The 26,491-nt window shown below is 44.4% G+C and overlaps 1 protein-coding gene across 8 annotated transcripts in view; it reads left to right on the plus strand.

Annotated features, from left to right (window-relative positions):
* The window catches only part of PDZD2 (PDZ domain containing 2), a 474,581-nt gene that overhangs the window by 303,637 nt on the left and 144,453 nt on the right, over nucleotides 1–26,491 (plus strand). The window contains exon 1 of one of the 8 annotated variants that reach the window (XM_058430038.1): nucleotides 1,869–1,951. The exons of the other annotated variants lie outside the window; for them this stretch is intronic. The gene's annotated coding sequence lies outside the window, so the exon portion shown is untranslated. Of the gene's footprint in view, nucleotides 1–1,868; nucleotides 1,952–26,491 lie in introns of those variants that run through there. 8 annotated transcript variants of the gene reach the window in all.

Consider the following 26,491-nt stretch of genomic DNA (forward strand, 5'->3'; position numbering starts at 1 on the left):
TCACTTTGGCGTGCAAGCCATGAGCAGCCCTTAACAAGCCAACTCATCTATACAGTGTTGTGAGGGCTGAATGTCCAGCCCAAAGCTGAAGCATCTGTCATCTCCCTTTGGCTATGGAAACAAGGCTGGAATCGGACATCTATTTATCATTTTTTTCCTGATGGTGAATAGAATCAAAGACCAAGCCAGACATCTGCATATATGCACAAAGCGTGTAAACCTAGAGGAAAGGAACAGCCAGGCAAAATAGAAGTTATGATTCTGAATTCAGGAAAACTTGTGACCGTGTCTATAAAAGGGAATCGATAATTTCGTGGCTCAGTGACCAGCAGGGGATCCCTTTCTGTGGCTTTGTGTTTACATACAAGCTGTGCCCCTCTTAAGAGCTTTTGTAGGTGATATTGTCTCTTACTTCCAAACATGAGTTCTTTACATTACCTGCGGTGGGCACTGAGGGTGGAGCACAAGGTCCCTCATGCCATGGAGATACTGACTGGAGCCCTGCCTTTCCTTGGTTACGGGGGGACAAGATAGCAACATTCTTCCTCCATGGACGTGGCAACGGTTCCTTGTAGCAGAGCATACCCCATTGTGACTTCTTCTGCTGTCTTTCCTGTCCCTTGCGGGCCCATCTGCCCAGATTGCCTTTGTTAAGCGCAGGGGTGCCTCACTGGATAGCCACACTGTGACTCCACAGATGGCCTCAGCAGGGCACATCGTCAGCCCTGCACCACGAGGTCCCTGCACCACGAGTCAGGCCATGACAGTTGTTGACTCGGGACTCTAGATCTGCCTTCCCTTTCTTTCAGGATCTCTTCCTGTAGAATCAACCCAACTATATTTTACATGCAGCAGAGGAACTTGGTCCTTAAAGGGACCAAAAGTGACTCATTGGTAGAAGAGAAGGATCACCTGATAGTCTGTATTTTTGGTAATTTTGAGGTTTGGAGGTCGTCAGGTAGCCTAAAGCCACATACACCCAGGCCATCTCTTTGCCTTTCTCATTTCAACACTTCCCAAATTAGAAGATGGAAACCAAGTTGGAAATTGGCCGAGTAAGGTGGATCTGAGGAAGGCACGAAGTGGCCCTTGAGAATCCGTTTGGTAAAAAGTCTCTATTTCAGTGAGACACCTGAGACCGCGGGGGCAGAACATCAGTGCAGATAACTCCCAGTGAAGGGCAGATAAATGTTCTTGTGTTTATGTATTGTGTTTTTCCAAGGCTTGCCCTTTTAACAAAAACTTAAAATTCTTACAAACTCTTCCTTCCCATCCCCATGCCCCCCCCCCAAAAAAAGTGGTTCTGTAGTGAACAATTTAGATTTCTACATAAATCATAACAAAAATGGAAGACCACAAGCCATGAGGTGAGTGGCAGGAGATCCAAGGGTAGCAGAGCTGGTCTTCATTTGAATGGCATGAATCCCAAAATTCATCATGGTGCTCTTAATGGAATAGCAATCTTCGCTCGTGCCTTTTGCACCAACATTTCTGCCCCTTTGGCAAAAGTGTTCATATTTTCTCTTGCTGGCTACTTCCACCAGCAAGAGGAGGATCTGCTTTCCAAGGAGCCCCATCTTCGACATGCCAAATTCCACCTTCTCCATGAGTTTGCAACACTTTGACTTCAGTTCCCAGACGACTGCCCATGGGATAGAGGCTTGACTTTTGGCAGTAAGCTGTTGGCTTTGGAAAACATCACAGGTATTTTATTGTAACAGATGCAAGACAGTTTTGGCAAGGGAGCAATAAAGACCTGGAGGGGAAACAGAAAATTACATCTAAGTGCTGCAGGAAAGAAGGTAGCAAAAATAAAGGATGCAGTTTGGATTTGTAAAGCTAAGTCCTTTGCACAATCTGTTTTACAGGCTAGAACTTGCTTGACTTCAGTTTATCCCTCAAGTTGAGTCAAGGAATGTTAAAAGAGAATGAAATGCTGAAGCTGTGAAATGTACGTACTTGGGGAAAACTTGGTGTTTGAGGATGTTATTGGAGTCCCACTGGCCCATCCAAACTTTGTGTGATGAAAATGCTGCTGTTTTTATACTGCTGAGACATTAGATGCTCTTATGCCTGTGTCTAATTAGACATTTGTAGCTAGTTTGTTAGGGTAATAGAAATTTAACTTCTCATCTTAAAAGTGAACAGATTCAGCCATTTCAGTCTTCGCTATACTCTCTGGTGGCTTCATTCATTACATTTGTTGCCACTGGGATTTCAAAATGGGGATAGAATCTGCTATCAGTTTTAGTATGTGTTTTGTTTTTTAATTCTGTGGGTTCTTCATCTACTCCAGAAACAACTTCTGGGTCACTCTAAAACCTAAGCAGTCTTGAAGCCAGGATCTCAAACCTTGCAAATTAGTCACTATTCTAGGCCACATCACAGTGAATGATATAGCACTGATTTTTAAAATCGTTTTTGTTTGGATGTGATTTACTATGATAGACTCTTGTTATCCACAGATTGACTCTGAAATCTGTGAGGTTTCCTCTGCTTTCAACCTATTTTCTTTTTTATGGCTGTATCTTACGTGATTAGCCCTGGAACCAGGATAGGTGGAGAACTAGGTCAAGATGATAATGCAACTGACTAGTCATAGGATGTTCAGACTGCAAGGTTTAGAGATGTATTTTTCAGGTGACCAAACCTAGATAAAGAGAAGCTAAGTGTGAGTGCTATCCTTTGTGTGTGTATGAGCATGTGTGTGTGTGTGTGTGTGTGTGTGTGTGTATGTCAGGGAGGGAGAAATGTAACTATTTCATGGCACTCACATGGACCTGGAGACATGGCTCTTTTTGAGCAAAACTTTTTTTAAAGATACAAAGTTTCACTCTCTTGCCCAAACTGGCATGCAGTGGTTCGATCCCAGCTCGCTGTAACCTCGAACCACCTGGGCTCAAGTAATCCTCCCGCCTCAGCTTCCCAATGTACTGAGATTATAGGCGTGAGCCACTGCACCCGGCCAAACAAAACTCTTTATGTAAGACTGTGTCTCAGTTTGTAGGTCTGCCTTCTCTTTTGTAAACATGTGGTCCAAACACACTCACATGGTTTGTTTTTGTTAGAGAAATGCCTCATGGTGTCGTAACAACTTTTCGGTGAGAGTTCAAACCAGTGTCAGATGCACTCCCCAAGGTTGATGTGCTCAGTTCCATTTTGCTTTCATGGCACTTGGGTTGATGTGAGGGGAAAATAGCCTGCAGAACAGTCTAAGATGCTTTGGATGTGTAGTTTTGAAATTCAGAGACAAGGCTGGGCACAGTGACTCACACCTGTAATCCCAGCACTTTGGGAGCCCAAGGCGGGTGGATCACCTGAGGTCAGGAGTTCGATACCAGCCTGGCCAACATGGTGAAATCTCATCTCTACCAAAAATACAAAAATCAGCTGGGCGTGGTGGTGGCACGTGCCTGTAATCCCAGCTACTCCTGAGGCTGAGGCAGGAGAATCTCTTGAACGTGGGAGTCAGTGTTTGCAGTGAGTCGAGATTGTGCCACTGCACTCCAGCCTGGGCGACAGAGCAAGACTGTGTCTCAAAGAAAAAAAAATCAGAGACAAAATCGATTTTGGTTTTTCCTGAAAATGGATCTTATTTTGAGAACCACAGTTGACACGGCTGTGGGAAGTGTTGCTTATTCTTGGCAAGAAAACTACCCTGAAAAGGTGCTTATGATCCAGGAGACAGAAGCCTGCCCTAGGCACTCTGGCAGAGCTGGGGGAACCGTTCAGAACTCAGCATCAGTAGTTTGTATTAAATCCACATTTGTATGGTAGGACCCACCCAGATGAAGAAGGCGCATCCTAAAAAGCGGGGTTATTTTAGTTACCCTGTGTAATGGTATTCAGAATGTAACATGGGATTGTACATTCGGAATGTAATATTTCTGCTTCAGAAATATTTAGAACCCAACCTAGAGGGTTTAATCCAAAGGACGTATTAAAAACTTGCGTGCTTAGGTATGTGGAAGCCACAAGACACAAAGAAGCCGACGAGGCAAATGCAGTCGCTATCAGAGAAGGAAGTGATTTGACCAGCTTGTCCTCAAACTAAATCAGACAGAGACAGACAGATATAGGGCACAACACTCTCTTTATTCCTTTTGCACAGGATCTTTAAGCATCTCTCTATCTTTACCTGGATTCTATTAGTAGATTTCAGAGGGACTGTGAACCTGGAAGGGAAGAAAACTGAACTGTAGCTCAAATTTAGTATTTCCTTCAATAATGGATGTAGGCAACAAAGGACAGTAGTATTAGCAATCCTTGTCTTTGTCACCAGCACAAATGATATTCATTATTTGTAGCAGATAAATCCCAATATCATCTACACTCATTACTACTTTGAGAATATGTCAGCTAGTCTGTTTAGCAACTATGTTGCTAGATCTTCGAATTCAGTGTAACAAGCACATGCAGTTACTACATTACAAATCTTCAAATATTTAGGGTATTGTTTTTCCAGATAATTGGTTTTCTTTGTAATCCTATGCATTTTATACATTTAAAATATAATTTTTGAAACTTTACCAGGTAGCCAGACAGTCTACAGCACAAAATAATGAGAGAAGGAAGAAAAGGAACCCTGTCTTAAGGGCTACCGTTTGATATTTACTTAGATCTTCATTTACCGGGGAAAAAATAAGAGCCCAGGACAACATGGTATGTTCTAGCCTATCCCCTATCTGGGGGATCTTGGTAAAATGCTGTAGGCCTGGGGTGGGGCCTGAGATCTCTGCTTTTCTAACAAATCCAAACAAATTCGGAATAGCCAGGCTGTAGCCTACAGCAATTCAGATAAGAACCTCTGTTTTCCAAACTCACTTCTTATAATTTTGATAAATCTTAGTTGTAGGTGGCTTCAGTATTACAACACATGGTTGTGGGAAGAGATGTTCCAGGAGAGGAAATGTGGGAAAATCCCAGAAAACAGACTTCACCTGCTTCCAAGTGTGTATGTTGCCTCCTTTAGGTCCCAGAGTAACTGCCCTGTTGGGGTGTTAATTAGGTGGAAGCTCAGGCTCTGGGAGAGGCTGCCAAGGTGGAGGGTGGGGTGGCAGCGTATGCACGTGTGTCCCCAGGTGACTCTCTCATGGTGTGCATTCCCTGGGAAGCAGCTGCAGCTGCACCTTGGAGGAGCCGCTTCCTGGGCTCGTGGCCCGTGTGCACCAGGTGAGCTGTGAGCTGAGCCGTGCGCAGCAGCTGCTTGCCTGTAGCCAATTACCTCAGCCCTGCTGGGTGCAGAAGAGGGCAGATTACCGTCTGATCCCATACATGTGTGCGGACCAGATGCTCTGCGCTCAGGAGGACTGTGTATATGGCTTTCTTCTTTCGAGAAGGGAGATTTATTAAGTGTGTCATTGGGTGATGCAAGTTGTATATCTTTGTAAGATTTTCATGGACGTTTGCAAGTTAGAGAAAGGTCCTTTGGCAGAGTGTCAGGGCGTAAAAATGTCCCTGTACCTCCGCAGCCCAAGCGGCTCCTTTAATAGCTCCAGAACCCTGAGCTCTGACCGACTATCCCCTAATGGTGTGCTTTTGGCCTTGGTCAAACGACTTATGTCACAGGCCAACTGGTGGCTTCACAGGGTGGCACTTATAAACAGAAATCCAATTTTGTGTGTTTATCAGAGGTTATCAGCGGCCTGGAAACTGACTCATGCTAATCAGATTCCCAGGAGACTGGCATTGAGCAGTCAAAGCCAGGTTATTGATTCCTAGTGAAGGAGGGATTCTTCCAGTGGCCAAAGATGTTAGTGCCATCTCTTGTTTGTTTCTGCTATCTCGGTCCTATCTTCTGGGGAGAGAGGTGGTTGACTATGAGAACATCATGTGGAATATGTCTTAAGGAATGTTCTAGGATTCTAGATACAGCATCCCCGTTCATGTAGAGGGCTGAAGAACCACACCAAAATTCTGTCTTTGAGTTTGCCTTTACTAGATTCCCTCGAGAAACTCTCCCCAACCCTGTTTTTCCCCCTTGTTCTCTTCCTTACGGGAACCCCCCAGGGTGTTCTGTCGCGGCTTTCATAGTTTCAGACTCTGCCTGCCTGAGCCCACATCGTCTCCCCTGGATTGGATCCAGGTGCTTCCTGGGTCTCCTCCCCCAGGAAGAGTCTTGAAGGGGATGGTCATGAGGATGGGGACAGGTGCACAGCCGTTATAGGGTGATCCTTACTATTTCTGCTATTCCTACTCTTTCGTTTTTCCTCTTTCTATTTCTACTCTTGAGGTAAACTCTCTAGAGCCCCAAGAGTGTTCATCTTAGCCTTGAGGAAGCACAGGTGGCACCTCATGACTGGAAGAATTCTCCCTGGCAAACATGCTGTTTTATTTTCATTTGTTTTTGTTTCTCTTTTTGAGATGGAGTCTCCCTCTGTCACCCAGGCTGGAGTGCAGTGGCACGATCCCGGCTCACTGCAACCTCCGCCTCTCGGGTTCAAGGGATTCTCCTGCCTCAACCTCTTAAGTAGCTAGGACTACAGGCGTGCGCCACCACACCTGGCTAATTCTTGCATTTTTAGTAGAGATGGGGTTTCACCATGTTGGCCAGACTGGCCTCGAACTCCTGACCTCAAGTGCTCTGCCTGCCTCGGCCTCCCAAAGTTCTGGGATTACAGGCGTGAGCCACTGCGCCTGGCCAAACATGCTGTTTTATACCAGTCTCTGCAGGAAGAGTCTCTATTTAGTTATCTATGTTCTTGGTTCCCAAAATGTATTGTGTGAACCTGACCTCATCTCGAGAGGCATTTTAGGAAATACAGATTGTTGGGCCCTCCGGGGGGTCTGGGTGGGGTCTAGAGTCATATTTGTAAAACATTCCTTGGGAGTAGAGGAATTCCTTGGATTGTGCTCCCCACCGCCCCACGTCAGAACATTTTTATGGCACTGCTGTCCTACTACCAGTGAGTGATAGATGATTAGGAGGTCCCTTATTTATACTTGTTTGCTTAAATCTTTACTGAACAACTGTCATTTTACAGAGCAGTCCTTTTTTTCTTCAGAGAAAAGGCTCCATAGATTATTCTTTTTGTTTCATTTTGTTGTTTGTTAAGAAACGGTATTGCTCTGTTGCCCAGGTTGGAGTGCACTGGTGCAATCATAGCTCACTATAACCTTGAACTTCTGGGCTCAAGCAATCCTCCCACCTCAGTTTCCCAAGTAGCTGCAAGTACAGATACCACCACCGGCTAATTTTTAAAAATATTTTTTGTAGAGACATGGATCTTACTACATTGCCCAGGCTGGTTTTTAACTCCTGGCCTCAAGAGATCCTCCCACTTCTCCCTCCCAAAGTGTTGGGATTACAAGCATGGGCCACCACGTCCAGCCAAGATGGTTCTTTTGATCAGTCAAACTTGGAAACCACCACTGTAGACCTGTTGTCCCAGACCCAGAGCCCTGATTCTATGGATGAGGAAACTAAGGCCTCGAGAAAGAACGTGCTAACTGGCATCAAGGGTGCCAGGACTGACCCTCGGTTTAGAGGGACAATATACAAAGGTACATTGGAAACTACTGGGTCTACAAAGACCAGGTTCTATGTGTACTTTCTGGTTCTTGATGAGATCCACTATTCTAAGCCCCAGGGGCCTTGTTTCTGGGCTGTCACATTAGAATGGCGATGATGAAATGGCCATGTATGCAGGGTACAGAAACAAATTTAACCTGAGCATCCTTTCTCAGGTCTAGACTAAAACTTGAGTGACGTCAACCATCCTAAGGCTTCCACAGCTGACAGGCCCCTGGAATGCCCCAGGTGCCCCGCCTCTTCAGTAGACCATTTCATCCTTCAATGCCTCAACTTCACCGTCTATAAAATAAAGATAAATCTATCTGTGCTACCTCCCTTACAAAGTTGATATGAAAATCAAATGAAACATAAGCCAGGTGTGGTAGCTCATTCCCGTAATCCCAGCAGTTTGGGAGGCCGAGGCAGTTAGATTGCTTGAGCCCAGGAATTCAAGACCAGCTTAAAAAATTTAAAAAAATACAAAAATTAGCTGGGCGTGGTGGCACAAGCCTGTGGTCCCAGCTACTCAGGAGGTTGAGGATGGAGAATCGCTTAAACCTGGGAGGTGGAGGTTGCAGTGAGCCAAGTTGGCACCACTGCATTCCAGCCTGAAGGATAGAGTGAGACCTGGTCTGTGCGTCTGTTTGTGGGGGGTGGTGGATGTGGAGAGCGAGAGAGAGAAAGAGAGAGAGAAGTAGGGGAGGGGGAGAGAGGGAAGGAAGACCAAATGAACAATGTATGTGAAGGGCTTTAGGAAAGAAAGTGCCAAGCATTATATAAACTTTAAGGGTGGTCTCATTATCATCATCCCTATTATATATTATCTCCAGAGACTTCACATGTCTGCTGAGTGGCTCCAAATAGAATCAGCACAGGTGGAAGACATAATTTATTCTATTATAACCCAGTGAAAGCCTACTTGGGAGGAATCAGGATTTCCATAGAAGTACATCACTTCTGAATTTTCTGAAGTAGCTCTAATGGCCCATAAGTGAATCATTTCACACCCTCTGCCCTTTTTGTGGTGGCTTTCCAGCTATGCTTCAGAGTTCAGAGTTGTTTGGGCAAGCAAGCTGGGACATGTAAGTCAGAGGATGTTCTTCTGTCTGCTCAGGGGCGAGGGCTGTCTTTGATACCTCTGCGGCTGCCCTAGATGGTGCAAATGCTCCAAGATTTGTCATTTTGAGAATGGCAGGCTTTTCGACCTTGTGTTCCAGACTAGATTAAGAACCAGACAGATTTTAATATCTGTAAAGAGTTTCTGCAACTTTTCCAGCAAAGAGATATCCCTAGAACAGATAAAGCTTTCTTTTCCTCCCCTGGAAATGATAGAGCTTGAGAACAGCAGAACTCAGGCTGTGGTATAATAATTAACCTTAATGATCTTAAGTACCAACGAGGTCTCTATAGAGTTGCTTAAAGAAAACATACAGATTTGCAGACATAAGGTATAAAAACAGAAAACTTAAATACGAGAAATTCTAATAAAAGGAGTATGTGATTGAATGATATGATGTAAATGGCGTATGCTTCCTGGAGGGTACTTCTGGCTCTGAGGTCATGTGATTCTGTAACAGTCCCAGCTTTGAATGGTTGGGTGGAGTAGGTGAGAGAACCACTTACATATATAAATTGTTTTAGGCTGGGTGTGGTGGCTCATGCCTGTAATCCCAGCACTTTGGGAGGCCAAGGAGGGTGGATCATCTGAGGTCAGGAGTTCAAGACCAGCCTGGCCAACATGGTGAAACCCCATCTTTACTAAAAATACAAAAATTAGCTGGGAGTGGTGGCAAGCGCCTGTAATCCCAGCTACTCGGAGGCTGAAGCAGGAGAATCGCTTGAACCCAGGAGGTGGAGGTTGCACTGAGCTGAGATCGTGCCACTGCCCTCCAGCCTGGGTGACAGAGTGAGACTCTGTCTCAAAAAAAAAAAAAAAAAGTGTTCCTGGCTGGCTTCTTCTCACCCCCACTCCCACCCCTAGATTTATTATTACAGAATCTTGGAAGCAATAGAAGGTAGATAGAGAACCTCATTTTTTTTTAAGTTCTTCACATGCCACCAACGTTAGGAAGTATGCAACTTTCTAAGAACTTCATCCTCATGTGTGACCCAAGGACAGTGTAAAATAGCACTTCAAACCCCAGTTCCCCAAATTCATGCAATTCTAACAACAGGAGTTCGAGATACGCAACAGAAAACAATTCTGGCTCATTTAACAGAAAAGAAATTTAGTGACAGAATTTTGGGAAGCTCACAGATACCAACGGAAGTGTGAAGGTCTGGGCTTAAGAGGATGGGCAAAAACCAAGGGGGACTAGGTGGCCGAGGGCGAGTCCAAGATCATGGCACGGGAGCCATCTGCTTAGGACACTACCACCATTACTAGACTCCTGTACCAGTCTTCATCTGTCCCCATGTCTATGTCACCATGTCCCTCCGTTATAATCCAGAATGCCAGGCAAGGTCTCCCAGGGGGCCAAATCTAGATAGATCATATGCCTGTTACTCATGCCTGGGAGTGGGAAGAGAGAATAGACATCTCTATCAGCTCTCTTATAACAGGCACTTCCCCCAACTCCAAAGGGTGATTAGATAGGTGCTGGATAGCCACAAAACTGTTCATCTTCCCCACCACATGGGCAAAATGAGTTGGGAAGATGTGTCTCGTCTTTATCTGCCAACTTTTCTTGGGTCTACATCTTTCTCTTTCCTGCCCTTGCTTTCCTTCTGTGCCTGTCCCAGATGCCCACCCTCTCAAGCTTGGCATAGCTGATAGACCACCAAGCTCAGTGTAATTGGCTCACTGTTGGTCATTTCACTTTTCTCTCCTCCCCGCCCCTCCTCTGCCCTCCCCTCCTCTGCCCTCCCCTCCTCTGCCCTCCCCTCCTCTCCTCTCCCCTCCCCTCCTCTCCCCTTCCCTCCCCTCCTCTTTTCTCGACAGAGTCTCGCTCTGTTGCCAGGCTGGAGTGCAGTGGCCGATCTCAGCTCACTGCAACCTCTGCCTCCTGTGTTCAAGCAATTCTCCTGCCTCAGCCTCCCTAGTAGCTGGGACTACAGGCTGCACCACCACACCCAGCTAATTTCTGTGTTTTTAGTGGAGATGGGGTTTCACCATGTTGGCCGGGAATGATCTTGATCTCTTGACCTTGTGATCTGCCCACCTCGGCCTCCCAAAGTGCCGGAATTACAGGCGTGAGCCACTGCGCCAGTCCAGTCATTTCTCTTCCTGTTAGTCCTTTCACTCAGCGCCCCGTCCACCAGCCAAGTCAGAAACCCTGACTGCACCATCCCTGGTGGCCTCCCTGCCTCAGAAGGCAGCCATTCCACCAAGGGACAGCCCAAGGTGTTTAAAAGTTTTTGTTTCATGAAGCCAAATATCTTCTGCCCTTTAATCTTTTTCTCATTGGTACTGGTTCTGTTACCTGTGGCACCCTGAAGTGGTCTACTCCATTCTTCTTGTTCATATATTTTTTGTATGAAACCATCATATCCTATCCCATACCCCACCCTCCACGCAGATTGTCTTCTTCGGGTTAAGCACCTTAGTCTCTTCAGCTGCTCATCATAAGATAGCATTGCCATTTTTAGCTTTTTTTTTTTTTCCCGAGATGGAGTCTTGCTGTCGCTCAGGCTAGAGTGTGGTGGTGTGATCTCAGCTCACTGCAACCTCCGCCTCCCAGGTTCAAGCAATTCTCCTGCCTCAGCCTCCGAAGTAGCTGGGATTACAGGCATGCGCTACCACACCGGCTAATTTTTTTTTTTTTTGTATTTTTAATAGAGATGGGGTTTCACCATGTTGGCCAGGCTGGTCTCAAACTCCTGACCTTGTGATCCTCCCACCTTGGCCTCCCAAAGTGCTGGGATTACAGGCGTGAGCCACCACGCCCGGCTGCCATTTTTAAATTTTAATGCCAGAACTGCATCACATTCTGTATATGCAGTCTTATCCAGAAGAGGCTTATTACCTCCTCCAGTGATGTGGACAGTTGACTTCTCTTAATGCAGTCAAAGATTGCAGTGCCTTTGTAGTTGGCTCTGTCATGAACTTAAGTTGGCCATCTATGAGACCCCACAGGTTGTGCCTGAAACTATGTGGACTTGTTCAGAACATCCTGTGGAATCAGATTCTGATCCACGAGCCTGGGGCCGTGATCCTGGCACTAGCATTCTATGCCGTTAACTTGGTTTGCTTGAGAGAATCTCCCCATGGCCCTGTGGAAGGACTGAGAAGGTGAGTTGCAGGTTGCTGGAAAAATGAAAAGCTCTGACCAATGAGGAAGACTGGGTTTTATATACTTTATTTTCATTAAGTGGATCCTCGTTCCTAAGCAAATAACTGACATGTTCTTGTTCGATAGAAGATGGTATGGGAAGACAGGGTGAGGATTGGTTTGCATTTTGAGTGTTTTTATTATTATTAAGTCAGGTTTATTGAGATGTAATTTGTTTACTCTTCAGCATAATAAATTTTCCCCAATTCCAGAAGAAATTAAATGGAGTACACCCACAGTACAAAATTGAGATATTATACTAAAGTAAGAAGCTAAAGGAAGACCTCTCTAGTTGTACCAGTCTGTAAATTCTGGCAACCACAAGTCTTGTGAATTACCACCACACTCAAGACACAGAACCATTTCCTCACCCTTGAACGTATCCCCTATAGTCATCTTTTTCCTAATCCCCAGTCTCTGGCAACCATTGATATATACTCTCTTCCTATTTTGCCTTTTTCAGGATGTCATATAAATGGAATCTTAGTCCACTTGGATGTCTATTAAAAAATACCTTAGACTGGGTTGTTGATAAACAACAGAAATTTATTGCTCATAATTCTGGAGGCTGCGAAGTCCAAGATCAAGGCACCGGCACATTCAGTGTCTGGTGTGGGCCCTGTTCCTCATAGATGTCACCTTCTTGCTGCACCTGCACATGGTGGAAGGGGCAGATAAGCGCCCTCAGGCTTTTTCTTTCTTTTCTTTTTTGAGATACAGTCTCACTCTGTCTCCCAGATTGGAGAGCAGTGGCGCCATCACAGCTCACTGCAGTCTCAACCTCCCGTGCTCAAGCGATCCTCCCACCCACAGCCTCCCTGGCAGCCGGGATTACATGTGTACAGCACCACACCCAACTAATTTTTAAACTTTTTTAAGAAACAGGGTCTCACTTTGTTGCCCAGAATGAATTCAAACTCCTGGGTTCCAGTGATCCTCCTGCCTCAGCCTCTCAAAATACTGGATCTACAGGGCTGAGCCACCGCACCTGGCCTTCAGGCTTCTTATGTAAGGGTTCTACCCTTATTCACGAGGTTCTCTAACTTCATGGCCTAAAGACCTCTCAAAGGCTTGACCTGTTAATACTATCACATTGGGGATTAAGTTTCAACATAAGAATCTGGGGAGACACAAACATTGAGTCCACAGCAGAATTGTACAGTTTGTAGCCATTTGACTTTTCTTTCACTTAGCAAAATGGATTGAGTCATCCATGTTGTTTCATGTTTCAGGAATCCATTCCTTTTAGTTGCTGAATAGTATTCCTTTGTGTACACGTGCCACAGTTGGTTTCTCTGTCTGCTCTTAGAACGTGCTGTTACATCAGGTAGAAGTTCGTATAGCATCTCATGAAAGAGAGGTTTTGTGCCCTTTCTCTCAGAAAAATATGGTGAATTGGACAAAGAAAGTTTTGCTCTTGTATGTGATCACTGCATTCCAGTCATGCTAGATTGTCATCTCCTAAAGCTTTGGAAAAAAAGTATGAAAAGTAAAGTATTTGAAAAAGAGTACGTATGTTTTCTTTTTCTTTGCCCACAAGCATCAGCACTAGATTTTTGTCTATTTTTTGTTTTTGTCTTAGATTTTTGTCTATTTTGAATACGGATCTTATTTCTGTCTCTCATTACACTTTGAAACAAGTTTAAACCTTTTTGGGTTTTGTTCTATTTAAAGAAAGATCTGGTCAGTATCTCTAAAGGAAATCTGTCACTATTTTATGTCTTTATTAAATTGTAATTATTACATAAATAGGGATGCCAGAATTAAACTCTTTTTAAGTACTGTTTTCAGTTTAAAGTTGGACTTGTTCCACTGTCTGTGGTCATAATTTTGAGATATCCATGCCAAGAGATATATCATAAACACTGCATTCTGAAATGCAGGTTAGAGTGGAGAAAGGGATATCATAGCAGAGAGTGATTTGAAATAATTATGTGATGGGAATGTCTGAATTTGTAATCTCTGTATCCCTTTGATTCATGATCTGGTAAAAGTAACATTAGAAGAAAATCTTGGATTTCAGAACCTCAATTGAAAACTTTTGGGATGCTGATTACAGCATAAAGATGTACTTTAAAGATTCAAAACTGACCACTAGGACTGGCTAAGTGAATTATTTGTTTGCTTATTAATGGGGCCAACCTTAACTTACTGCATCCTTAAGTAAAGAACAGTAGCTCAGATTATGTATCTACAACCATAGTTCCTGTAACTAATAAATGGACCCTGCAGACATTCTTTTAAGGACACCAGACTCTACTGTCTTCCTTTCCTATCTATAAATAAATACAGTTTCCATCAAATCTGAAAATAATTTATTTGGAACTTGAACAGATCAACTAAAATTCATATAAAAGAGGGGAAAGTGAGTGAATAAGAAATATTTGAAAAATAAGAAGAATAGCCCAGGCACAGTGACTCATGCCTGTAATCTCAGCACTTTGGGAGGCCGAGGCAGATGGATCACCTGAGGTCAGGAGTTAAGAGACCAGCCTGGCCGACATGGTGAAACCCTGTTTCCACTAAAAATACAAAATTAGCCAGGTGTGGTGGTGCACGCCTGTAGTCCCAGCTACTTGGTAGGCTGAGACAGGAGAATTGCTTGAACCCGGGAGGCAGAGGCTGCAGTGAGTCACGATCGTGCCACTGCACTCCAGCATGGGCAAGACAGAGTGAGACTCCATCTCAAAAAAAAAAAAGAAAAGAATAAAGAGGGGTTCTCACCAGACAGCAAACTGTACTTTAAAGTTCTAGTAATTAAAAGTGTGGCATAGGTACTGACACACAGATCAGTGGAACAGAATAGGGAATCCCAAATTGGCCCACATGGGACAGGAAATTTTATATATGGAAAGGAAGTATTTCAAAAGCAGAAGATAAAAGTCTGTTTAGTAAGTTGTATTGAAATAATTGCCTAAAACTTTGGGAAAAAAGCATAAAGTTAAATCCTACACACAAAATTCCAGATGAGATAAAAATAGCTAAACATAAAATCTGTGAAAATATTAGAAGAAAATAGAATATTTTTATTATCTAGAGTGGCTAAGCCTCCTGAAGTAAGACTATCAGTGCAGGAAGTCATAAAGGAAAAGATAAACTAAACCGATGTGTGCTAATACATCACAAAAAATAAAAGTTGAGACCTGGCATGGTGGCTCTCACTTGTGATCCCAACACTTTAGGAGACCAAGACGGGAGGATTGCTTGAGCTCAGGAATTCAAGATCAGCCTGGGCAACATAGCAAGACCCTGTCTCTTACCAAAAAAAAAAAAAAATTTTTTTTTTTTTTTTTTTTTTTTTTGAGACAGAGTCTCAGTCTGTTGCCAGGCTGGAGTGCAGTGGCACAATCTCGGCTCACCGCAACCTCCGCCTCCCAGGTTCAAGCAATTATCCTGCCTCAGCCTCCCGAGTAGCTGGGACTACAGGCACGTGCCACCATACCCAGCTAATTTTTGTATTTTTAGTAGAGACAGGTTTCTCCATGTTGGCCAGGGTGGTCTCGATCTCTTGACCTCATGATCTGCCCACCTCGGCCTCCCAAAGTGCTGGGGTTACAGGTGTGAGCCATCGCACCTGGCTAAAAAAATTTGTTTTTAATTAGCCAGGCATGATGTCTCTAGGTTATAGTCCTAGCTGTTCTGGAGGCGGAGACAGAAGGATCACTTGAGTTCAGGAGTTCAAGGTTATAGTGCGATATGATCGTGCCACTGCCTTCCAGCCTGGGCAACAGAGTGAGACACTGTCCCTGTCTCTTAAAAAAAAAAAAAAAAAGTGACAGGAATGGTTTTGCGAGTGGTGTGAAGGAGTAACTTGGACATTTTACTCAGTCTGCTTCTCCACCACATGAGTTTTGTTTTTTGTTTTTTACAAGAATTTATTTACAAATTGCATGATTGCATGATTTCCTCAATGTTCTTGCCATAGTACATAAACCATGATTAACATTCATAAATTATAGAAGCTATTATTATTTTTAAACTGCTTTCCTCACAGTGATTCATATTTAGAAAATGTGTCTCCATGTCTAAATGTGTTTCTGTAAAATTTTCTTATGGTTTAAATAGCATTGCCAGTTTGTTGTTGTGGTTGATACCCTGCATTTTTCTACCATTCCTCATTACTGCTCAGTGCAGAGGGTAAAAGATTTAATTATATTATTAAATGCATTGTGACTGTTGGCTTTGGAAGAGTCAGGGACACGAGGTTACAAAAGGACCATGAGGCCGGGTGCGGTGGCTTACGCCTGTAATCCCAGCACTTTGGGAGGCCGAGGCGGGCGGATCACGAGGTCAGGAGATCGAGACCATCCTGGCTAACACAGTGAAACCCCGCCTCTACTAAAAATACAAAAAATTAGCCGGGCGAGGTGGCGGGTGCCTGTAGTCCCAGCTACTCGGGAGGCTGAGGCAGGAGAATGGCGTGAACCCCGGGGGGCGGAGCCTGCAGTGAGCCGAGATCGTGCCACTGCACTCCAGCCTGGGCGACAGCAAGACTCTGTCTCAAAAAAAAAAAAAGGACCATGAACCCTCTTCAAGGTGTACACAGTCTTGTTTGACATTATGTTCCCATAAAAACCACTAAGAGGGGCCGGGCGCAGTGGCTCACACCTGTAATCCCAGCACTTTGGGAGACTGAGGCGGGTGGATCACGAGGTCAGGAAATCGAGACCATCCTGGCTAACATGGTGAAACCCCGTCTCTACTAAAAATACAAAGAAAAAAAAAAATTAGCCGGGCGTGGTGGTGCGTGCCTGTAATCCCAGCTACTCGGGAAGCTGAGGCAGGAGAATCGCTTGAACCCGGGAGGCGAAGGTTGCAGTGAGCCGAGATCGCGCCATTGCACTCCAGCCTGGGCGACAGAGAGAGACTCCGTCTCAGAAAAAACAACCACTGGGGAACAATTTGAGAAAGTTTTATCTCAAGTGCCAAATTGAGTGTAATCATATGCCCGCCGGGGTTGAGCACTGGAGGATCCCCAAGCCCCGTGCCCTGTGGAACGTCTAGAGAGGACCTGTCTCTAGGAGCTGGGAAGAAATGGACCAAGGAGCCGAGAATGGGATACAGATGTTTGAGAACTTTCCCTGTCTTCTTTCTTTTTTGGAACAGGCTTCTTTCTAGCTGAGCCTATGCGCTGACATTGGGATGATTCACATGTGACCATCTAGAATGCTAGATTAGAAGGTTGGCAAGAAAAGAAGGATGGTGGTTGGCCTCCATCTTTGGTGGTTTTTTTTTTTTTTGAGACGAAGTCTTGCTCTGTCTCCCAGGCTGGAGTGCAGTGGCATGATCTCGGCTCACTGCATCCTCTGCCTCCCAGATTCCAGCAATTCTCCTGCCTCAGCTGCCTGGGCCTGGTCCCATGCGCCACCACGCCCAGCTAATTTTTGTATTTTTAGTAGAGACGGGGTTTTACCATGTTGGCCAGGCTGGTCTTGAACTCCCGACCTCAGGTGATCTGCCCCGCCTCGGCCTCCCAAAGTGCTGGGATTACAGGCGTCAGCCGATGTGCCCAGCCCTTTGTGTTGTTTCCTAGTCTCTCATTTATCTTTCCCTGATCTTTATGATTTTCTTCCTTCTGCTAACTTTGGGCTCTGTTCTTTTCTTTCTTTTTTTTTTTTTTTCCTCTAGTTCTTTCAGATCAAAAGTTAGGTTATTTGCAATCTTTATTTTTTCTTTTTTGGAGATGGAGTCTCGCCCTGTCACCCAGGCTGGAGTGCAGTGGCGCAATCTCGGCTCACTGCAAGCTCCGCCTCCCGGGTTCACGCCATTCTCCTGCCTCAGCCTCTCCGAGTAGCTGGGACTACAGGCGCCCGCCACCACGCCCGGCTAATTTTTTATATTTTTAGTAGAGACGGGGTTTCACCGTGGTCTCGATCTCCTGACCTCGTGATCCGCCCCCCTCGGCCTCCCAAAGTGCTAGGATTACAAGCGTGAGCCACCATGCCCGGCCTATTTTTTCTTAATGTAGGCATTTATTGCTATAAACTTGCCTCTTAGAACTGCTTTTGGTGTGTCTAAGTTTGGGTATGTTGGGTTTCCATTTTCACTTTTCTCAAGATATTTTTAAAATTTCCTTTTTGATTCTTTGACCCATTGATTGTTCAGGAATGTATTAATTTCCACATATTTGTGAGTTTTTCCATTTTCTTCCTATTATTTGTAGTTTTATAGCATTGTGGTTGGAAAAGATACTTGATGTGACTTCAGTCTTCATAAATTGTGAAGACTTCCTTTGTAGCCCAACATATCTATCCTGGAGAATGTCCCATGTGCACATGAAAAAACTGTATTCTTCTGCTGTTGGATGGAATGTTCTAGATATTTGTCTGTTAGGTCCATTGCTCTATAGTACTGTTCAAGTCCACTGTTTCCTTACTGATTTTGTCAGAATGATCTATCCATTGTTCAAAGTGGAGTATTGAGGTCTCCTACTATATTGCTGCTTATTTCTTTCTTCCGTTCCGTTAATATTTGCTTTATATGTTTCGGTGCACCAATATTGGGTGAAAAACAATAGAAGTAAAACAATAGAAAAACAACAGAAAAGATGAATGAAACTAAGAGTTTTTTTTTTTTTTGAAAAGATAAAGTTTAGGTAGACTACCTAAACATTGAGAGGAGACTCAAAATTATAATGAAAGAGGACATATTACACCGGATGTCACAGAAATACAAAGAATAATAGACTACTAAAACAATTGTAATCCAACAAATTGGAAGTCAAATCAATGTGTAGAAGAGATATCTGCATTCCCACGTTCATTGCAGCAGCATTCACAATAGCCAAGATGTGGAATTGACCTACGTGACCATCAGTGGATGACTGGATAAATAAAATGCGATATATATGCACAATGGAATAAAACCTATTCAGCCTTTAAAAAGAAGAAAATCCTGCCATTTGTAACATAAACGAACCTAGATGACATGATGCTAAGTGAAATAAGCCAGACATAGAAGGGCAAATACCACACAAGCACACTTACATGTGGAATCTAAAAAAGTTGAACTCACAGAAGCAGAGAGGAGAGTGGAGGTTGCCAGGGCCTGGATGGGGAGTGGATGGGCATGGGGAGATGTTGGTCAGAAAGTACAAAGTTTCAGTTAGGATGATTAAGTTCTGGAGATTGATGGTACAGCATGATGACTATAGCTAAGAATGTATTGTATTCATGAAAATTAAAATAGGTCTGAAATGTTCTCTCTAAAAAAAAATTAGATGTGAGGTGATGAATGTGTTAATTAGCTTGATTTAATCATCTCACAGTGTTTACATGTATCAAAACATCACATTGTACACTGTAATGTATACAAACTTTATCAATTATCCCTTTCCCAGGCTTAGGGGCTCATGCCTGTAATCCTAGCACTTTGGTAGGCAGAGGCAGGAGGATTGCTTGAGGCCAAGAATTCAAGACCAACCTGGCCAATATATTGAGACCTCATCTCTATTTAAAAAACGAGGCCGGACTCAGTGGCTCACGGCTGTGATCCCAGCACTTTGGGAGGCCAAGATGGGTGGATCATGAGGTCAGGAGTTCGAGACCAGCCTGACCAACATAGTGAAACCCTGTCTCTACTAAAAATACAAAAATTAGCTGAATGTGGTGGTGCGCACCTGTAATCCCAGCTACTCAGGAGGCTGAGGCAGGAGAATCGCTTGAACCCGGGAGGCGGAGGTTGCAGTGAGCCGAGATCGTGCCAGTGCACTCCAGCCTGGGCGACAGAGCAAGACTCCGTCTCAAAAAAAAAAAGAAAGAAAAATTTTAATTAAAAAATACATTTTATAAATTAATTATCCCTTAATAAAGCTGGGGAAAGAAATAACATGCGATGAGTCATATACCATAAAAGAAGAAAATACATAATTTGCTTAAGGTCACTCCACTGGTAAGGGATAGGACATGGATTCAGACCTAGGTTTGCCAAGCTTCCAAATCTGCCTTCTCCCTGATACGCTGCTGGGTCTAGCCCAGCCCACTCCCCAGTGAACACCATGCCCTTCTTGTGGCACAGGGAGAAATCTGGAAGATCTTCCTGGCCAGAGGCCAGCTAGTTCCTAAAATAGCAGCTTTACTCTCTCTTGTCCCTCTCCACAAGGGGAGGAAGGAGCCCTGTGCCAGAAGTCTGGATAGGCTCAGTGAAGCTTCATCTTCACTCCTGAGTTTTATCAAACACTGGTGATGATCACATCTGCCTCATGTACTGCACAATCTTATAGTGGTCAGATTATGATGGTGACACTATTCCCAATAGTGACTTTGATAAGATATAAAGACATGGTCGGGTGCGGTGGCTCATGCCTGTAATCCCAGCACTTTGGGAGGCCGAGGAGGTCAGATCACGAGGTCAGGAGATCAAGACCATCCTGACTAACATGGTGAAACCCCGTCTCTACTAAAAATACAAATAATTTAGCTTGGTGTGGTGGCAGGCGCCTGTAGTCCCAGCTACTTGGGAGGCTGAGGCAGGAGAATGGCGTGAACCTGGGAGACGGAGCTTACAGTGAGCCGAGATCTCACCACTGCACTCCAGCCTGGGTGACAGAGCGAGACTCTGTCTCCAAAAAATAAATAAATATAAATAAATAAATATAAATAAATAAAATAAAAATACAAAAATTAGCTGGGTGTGGTGGCACACGCCTGTAGTCCCACCTATTCGGGAGGCTGAGGCAGAAGAATTGCTTGAACCAGGGAGGTAGAGGTGGCAGTGAGCCGAGATTGTGCCACTGCACTCCAGCCTGGGCGACAGAGGAAGACTCTGTCTCAAAAAAAAAGGGACAGAGGAAACTGATTTCCTCCTAAAGCTTAGGTTCTTTTAAGCAACCTGCGTGAAGCATGGATAGATGACTTTGACATCTCCATTAGGTTTGTTTGCCTTTTATTTTTATTTCTTTTTTTAGAGATGGGGTCTTTCTCTGTCACCCAGGCTAAAGTGCAGTGACACGATCATACCTCACTGTAGCCTCGAACTCCTGTAACATCTTGGTTTACTGTACCTATAGGAGATCACTGCTTAAGGCAAAAAGTATAAGGGACACTGATGAGTCAAATTAATGAGGAGCAAAACAGTTCTGATTCTCTATGTTCTCAAAATGATCTTCACTAGCCTGGAACTCCTGGGCTCAGGGGTTCCTTCCACCTCAGCCTCCTGAGTAGTTGGAACTACGCACATGAGCCACCATGCCTGACTCTGTTTACCTTTTTGAAAAATAATCTCTGCAATGTGTTTAGTGAGGAGACCAGCTGAAATGACCGCACACTTAATGCCTATTGGCTCCTTGCCCCAGGAGGACATCACCAATCACGCAGTGGTTCAAGCTCCAGGAATTTAATCTAGCACAAGAGCCCACCCTGGGCCAGGAGGTTGCACATCACAGACCTGTGCCTGGGGTGTTATGGTGCTGACCAGGGTAACACTCATACATGAATGAGTCAACTTCACACGCATTACCGAAAATCAGAAAATAATTGCTTAAACATTTTCCCTCTGAAATAGAAAGGTTTGAGAATCCGAAGCCAGTACTAAGTGGGAGAACAGTGGATGTTATGACCCAGATAACCAGTTCTTTCCCTTAGGTGATCAACTCTAGCCTCTGGAGACCAAGGGGTTGCCCATTATATGGCTTTAAGTGGTTTCTCTTAACTTGGTATCATAACATCTTGGTTTATTATTCCCATAAGAGAACCATTGGTTAGGACAAAAGGCTTCATGGCCACTGATGATTCAAACTGATGAGCATAACAGTGATGATTCTCTGTGTTCTTCTCAAGATGACTTCCACCAGACCTTCAAGTTGGAGTCGCCCGATCAAAATGTTTATACAGGAGCGATCTCTTGTTCTGTCCAATGTAACTGCTGTTTGTTGAGGTAAAGGCTATTCATCCTTGCAATATATACACTGAGGTGGTGTGATTACAAGTCACAGCTGGAAATCTCTTTCATCTTGCTACCTAGACACCAAACATCATAATTTTAAAAACAAACCCAGTTTTATACTATTTAAATGCAAAATTTACAAATGTCCGAGAATTAAAGCAGCAGGGTTTCCGTATTATTCATGTCATAACACATAGGTAATTTTTCTCAGAATTTTAAAAATGTACACATTTAATATGTTTAAGTGATACATATTTACATTTTAGTAACTCGTCTTTGGTCTTATGTATTAATCTGAAGTAAATGAAATGGCAGGCATCATTTGTGAAATAGAGGAAATTATCTTGATATTTTTGTTTGCTTTTTGTTTTTTTTTTTTGAGACGGAGTCTCACTCTTTTGCCCAGGCTGGAGTGCAGTAGTGCAGTCTCAGGTCACTGCAACCTCTGCCTCCTGGGTTCAAGCGATTCTCCTGTCTCAGCCTCCTGAGTAGCTGGGATTACAGGCGCCCGCCACCGCACCCAGCTAATTTTTGTATTTTTAGTAGAGATGGGGTTTCATCATGTTGGCCAGGCTGGTCTCGAACTCCTGACCTCAAGTGATCCACCTGCCTCAGCCTCCCCAAAGTGCCGGGATTACAGGTGTGAGCCACCACACCTGGCTTATCTTGATATTTTTAAGGACTATATTGCATTTTATTTATTATTAGTTTTAAAGACAAGTTTTAAAGTACTCTGCCCTGCCCCCATCATAGGATCTTGCTCTCTCACCCAGGCTGGAGAGCACTGGTGCAATCACAGCTCACTGCAGCCTTGACCTCCTAGGCTCAAGCAATTCCAAGTAGCTAGTGCTACAGGTGGATGCCACAGCACCCAGCTAATTTTTTAAATAATATCTTTTGTATAGATGGTGGTCTCATTTTGTAGCCCAGCCTCTTCTCAAACTCCTGACCTCAAGCGATCCTCCTGCCTTGGCCTCCCAAAATGCTGGGATTACAGGTGTGAGCCACCTGGCCTTTAAAGCACTTGATTGATTGATTGATTGATTGATTGATTGATTGAGATGGAGACTTGCTCTGTCACCCAGGCTGGAGTGCAGTGGCGTGATCTCGGCTCTCTGCAACCTCTGCCTCCCAGGTTGAAGAGATTCTTCTGCCTTAGCCTCCCGAGTAGCTATGGACTACAAGTGCGTGCCACCATGCCCGTCTAATTTTTGTATTTTTAGTAGCAACAGGGTTTCACCATATTGGCCAGGCTGATCTTGAACTCCTGACCTCGTGATCCGCCCTCCTCGGCCTCCCAAAGTGCTGGGATTACAGGCATGAGCCACTGCACCCGGCAAAGCACTTTAATAGAGTATCTAAAATAATATATTTACTTAAAATGACTTTGTTATATAATCATGCAATATGTTATTTTTTAACAGGTCTTAGGGTTGTACAAGACCGCTTATTGTGAAAAGCTTGTTTGTTTTTGAGACAGAGTCTCACTCTGTTGTCCAGACTGGAGTGCAGTGGCATGATCTCAGCTCACTGCGACCTCCTTCTCTTGGGTTCAAGCAGTTCTTCTGCCTCAGCCTCCCAAGTACCTGGGATTACAGGCTTGCACCACCACTCCCAGCTAATTTTGGTATTTTTAGTAGAGACAGGATTTCACCATGTTGGCCACGAACTCCTGACCTCAGGAGATCTTCCCACCTTGACCTCTCAAAGTGCTGGGATTACAGGCATGAGCCACTGCACCTGGCCTGTTGTGACAGTTCAAGAGTCAATAAAGCTTGGAAAAATCTAAAGCGAGGGAAGAAGTCTATGCTACCTTTCTAGGACGGCCATAGCAAACCACCACAAACTGGATGGCTTAAAACAATACAAAGTATTCTCTGACAGTTCTAGACACTTGAAGTCTGAAGTCAAGTGGTCAGCAAGGTTGGTTCCTTCTGGAGGCTTTGAGGGTGAAACCCACTTGGCCACACCTCTCTCAGTTTCTAGTGGTTAGAGGCATTCCTGGCGTTTCTCTGCTTGTAGACACATCCCTCAGTCTCTACCTCCATCTTCACATCACCTTTTTCTGTCTCTGCGTGTCCTTTTCTATCTCTTATCAAGACACACTCACTGGATTTAGGGGCTGCCCTAATCCAGGATGATCTCATCTTGATCCTTTACTAATTATATCTGCAAAGACACTGTTTCCAAATAAGGTCACATTCTGAGGTTCCAGGTGGACAGGAATTTTGGGAGGGATGCTGTTCAACCTAGATGCTTGCTTGCTTTCTTTTCTTTCCTTCTTTTCCTTCTTTCTTTCCTTCTTTCTTTCTTTTTGACGAAGTTTCGCTCTTGTTGCCCAGGCTGGAGTGCAATGGCGCGATCTCAGCTCACCACAACCCCCACCCCCCAGGTTCAAGAAGATTCTTCTGCCTCAGCCTCCTGAGTAGCTGGGATTACAGGCATGCGCCACCACGCTTGGCTAATTTTGTAGTTTTAGTAGACACAGGATTTCTCCATGTTGGTCAGGCTGGTCTCGAACTCCTGACCTCAGGTGGTCTGCCACCTCGGCCTTCCAAAATGCTGGGATTACAGGTGTGAGCCACCGCGCCCGGCCAACCTAGATGCTTTCTACTCCTCCATTTCCAGTTGGAAGCAGAGTTAGAATTCATAGTCCTAGCCCACTCTCCTTTCTCCTCCACCCAGATCCTGTGCCTTCATCTCCTCCCAGCTTAGCTAACTCCTGCTGGACCACGAACCACTGCTACTTCCTAAGGAAAACCTCGATATCCACATCTACCCCCAAAGCAAGCCAGTCCCCCTTTTATAAGCTTCTGAAGTAACCCGTGCTTCTGTTGAAGCATTCTTCATATAATTAGTGCTTTTTAAATTTACATGATGTAAATTTATATCATATATTTTGTACATTCTATTTAATATTTTATGCTATGTAATATTTTATATAAAGTATAATTTAGTTAACAAATTTGTATAATTCTTTTAATAAATTACACATTGACTGTGAACTCTATGAGGGTGTAGGGACCAGCACTGAGCCCAATGCCATCACTCAGTTTTTGAACCATATTCTCTTTATAACATCACTTTAATTTTTCACAGAAAATCTGCTCCTCAGCACAAGACTGACCCCCTTCTGGGTCTGCTGTTGACTGCCTCATCAGGAATTCCCCTTTTGGGGATGCAGGCTCGGGGAGTTATGTGTTTTCTTTATTCAGCCTTTATGTCCCACAAAGCAGGGAAAAGATCTATGGTGGGATTTTGTGTTGTCTGAGGGATGTCTACATTGCCTTGAAACCTGAGGCAGGGCATTTAAAATACAGCTCCTTTGCCTGTAATCCCAGCACTTTGGGAGGCCGAGGCGGGCAGTTCACTTTGAGACCAGGAGTTTGAGGTCAGCTGGGGAAACATGGTGAAACTCCATCTCTACAAAAAAAAAAAAAAAAATTAGCCAGGCATGATGGTGTGCACTTGTAGTCTCAGCTACTAGGGAAGCTGAAGTGAGGGGATCCCTTGAGCTCAGGTCGAGGCTGCAGTGAGCTGTGATCACACCATACACTCCAACCTGGGCAACAGAGTGAAATCCTGTCTCAAAAAATGAAATACAATACAGCTTCATTCATTGATCCTATTGAGATTTAAGAAAAGAATGGCATAAGGAAGCTCACTTTTCTTATTTGTTCTTCCTCTCAGTTGCTTTGTTTTGTTTGTTTGTTTTGAGACGGTGTCTTGCTCTGTCGCCCAGGCTGGAGTGTGGTGGCGCAATCTTGGCTCACTGCAGTCTCTGCCTCCAGTTTCAAGGGATTCTCCTGCCTCAGCCTCCTAACTAGCTGGGATTACAGGCATCCACCACCACGCCCGGCTAATTTTTGTATTGTTAGTAGAGACGAGGTTTCACTCTGTTGGCTAGGCTGCACCCACCTTGGCCTCCCAGATTCTGGGATTACAGGCATGAACCACCAAGCCTAGTCTCAGTTGCTTTTTTTACCCCTTCCCTCCCACCTTCTATCCACCACCCTGGCTCCAGGTAGAGAGAGAATTGGGTCATCTAAATTTTAAAAACAAATTTTCTTTAGACAGGGTATCAATAGTCTTTGATTTGGAACTTCAGCCATATGAAAGGGCCTTGTAATGGTCCTTAGTCATACATTTGTTTTTTGAAGATGTTCCCAATGAAATTGGACCTTATAAACTTTGTGCCTGATGATTTAAAGAACCTCCTTTTTCAGCTCTTCTCTAAGAAATAGTGTTGACATTTTCCACAGATCTGCTTGTGTATCTTAACTCTCTTTCCTTTAAGTCCTTTCTGACTTTTAGCAGTCTTTCCTTTAACTCCTCTCTTTTTGCTCAAAACCAAAGTACCTGGAGGCCGTCCCTTTTGAGAACAGGTGGTGCCAATACGTAAATCCTTTGGGGAAGTTGGACAGGGAGGGATAATAAATAAATCTCACCTGACACTCTCAGCAGGACTGAAGAGCTTGTCTCAGAGGGCTGCAACGAGTCTCTTAGGCGGAAATGTCTGCAGAGAGTCAGGGTGTGAAGTGTTAACAACAGCAAGAACCCCGTGGTTGAGTGGTGCTCTGTCCTTGGCAGTGCAGTGTCCTGGGCCTCCCCTGGAACCTATTTTGAGCCCGTTAAGCATCTGGTGAATTGTGTATCTCAAGTCCTGAACTGGGACTGCTGCCACCCGCATAAAGCTCCAATCTGCATGGAAAACGAGTGTGGTTTGCACCCCAGCCTGGGGAGCTAGAACAAGTTGGGATGCCCCCGTATCTGTGAAGAGTATTTGTGAGTCTCAAGGGAACAGTGCCACAAGGGAAAACTCTCT

The sequence above is a fragment of the Hylobates moloch genome, unplaced genomic scaffold (genome assembly GCF_009828535.3).
Source record: "Hylobates moloch isolate HMO894 unplaced genomic scaffold, HMol_V3 SCAFFOLD_17, whole genome shotgun sequence".
NCBI lineage: Eukaryota > Metazoa > Chordata > Mammalia > Primates > Hylobatidae > Hylobates > Hylobates moloch.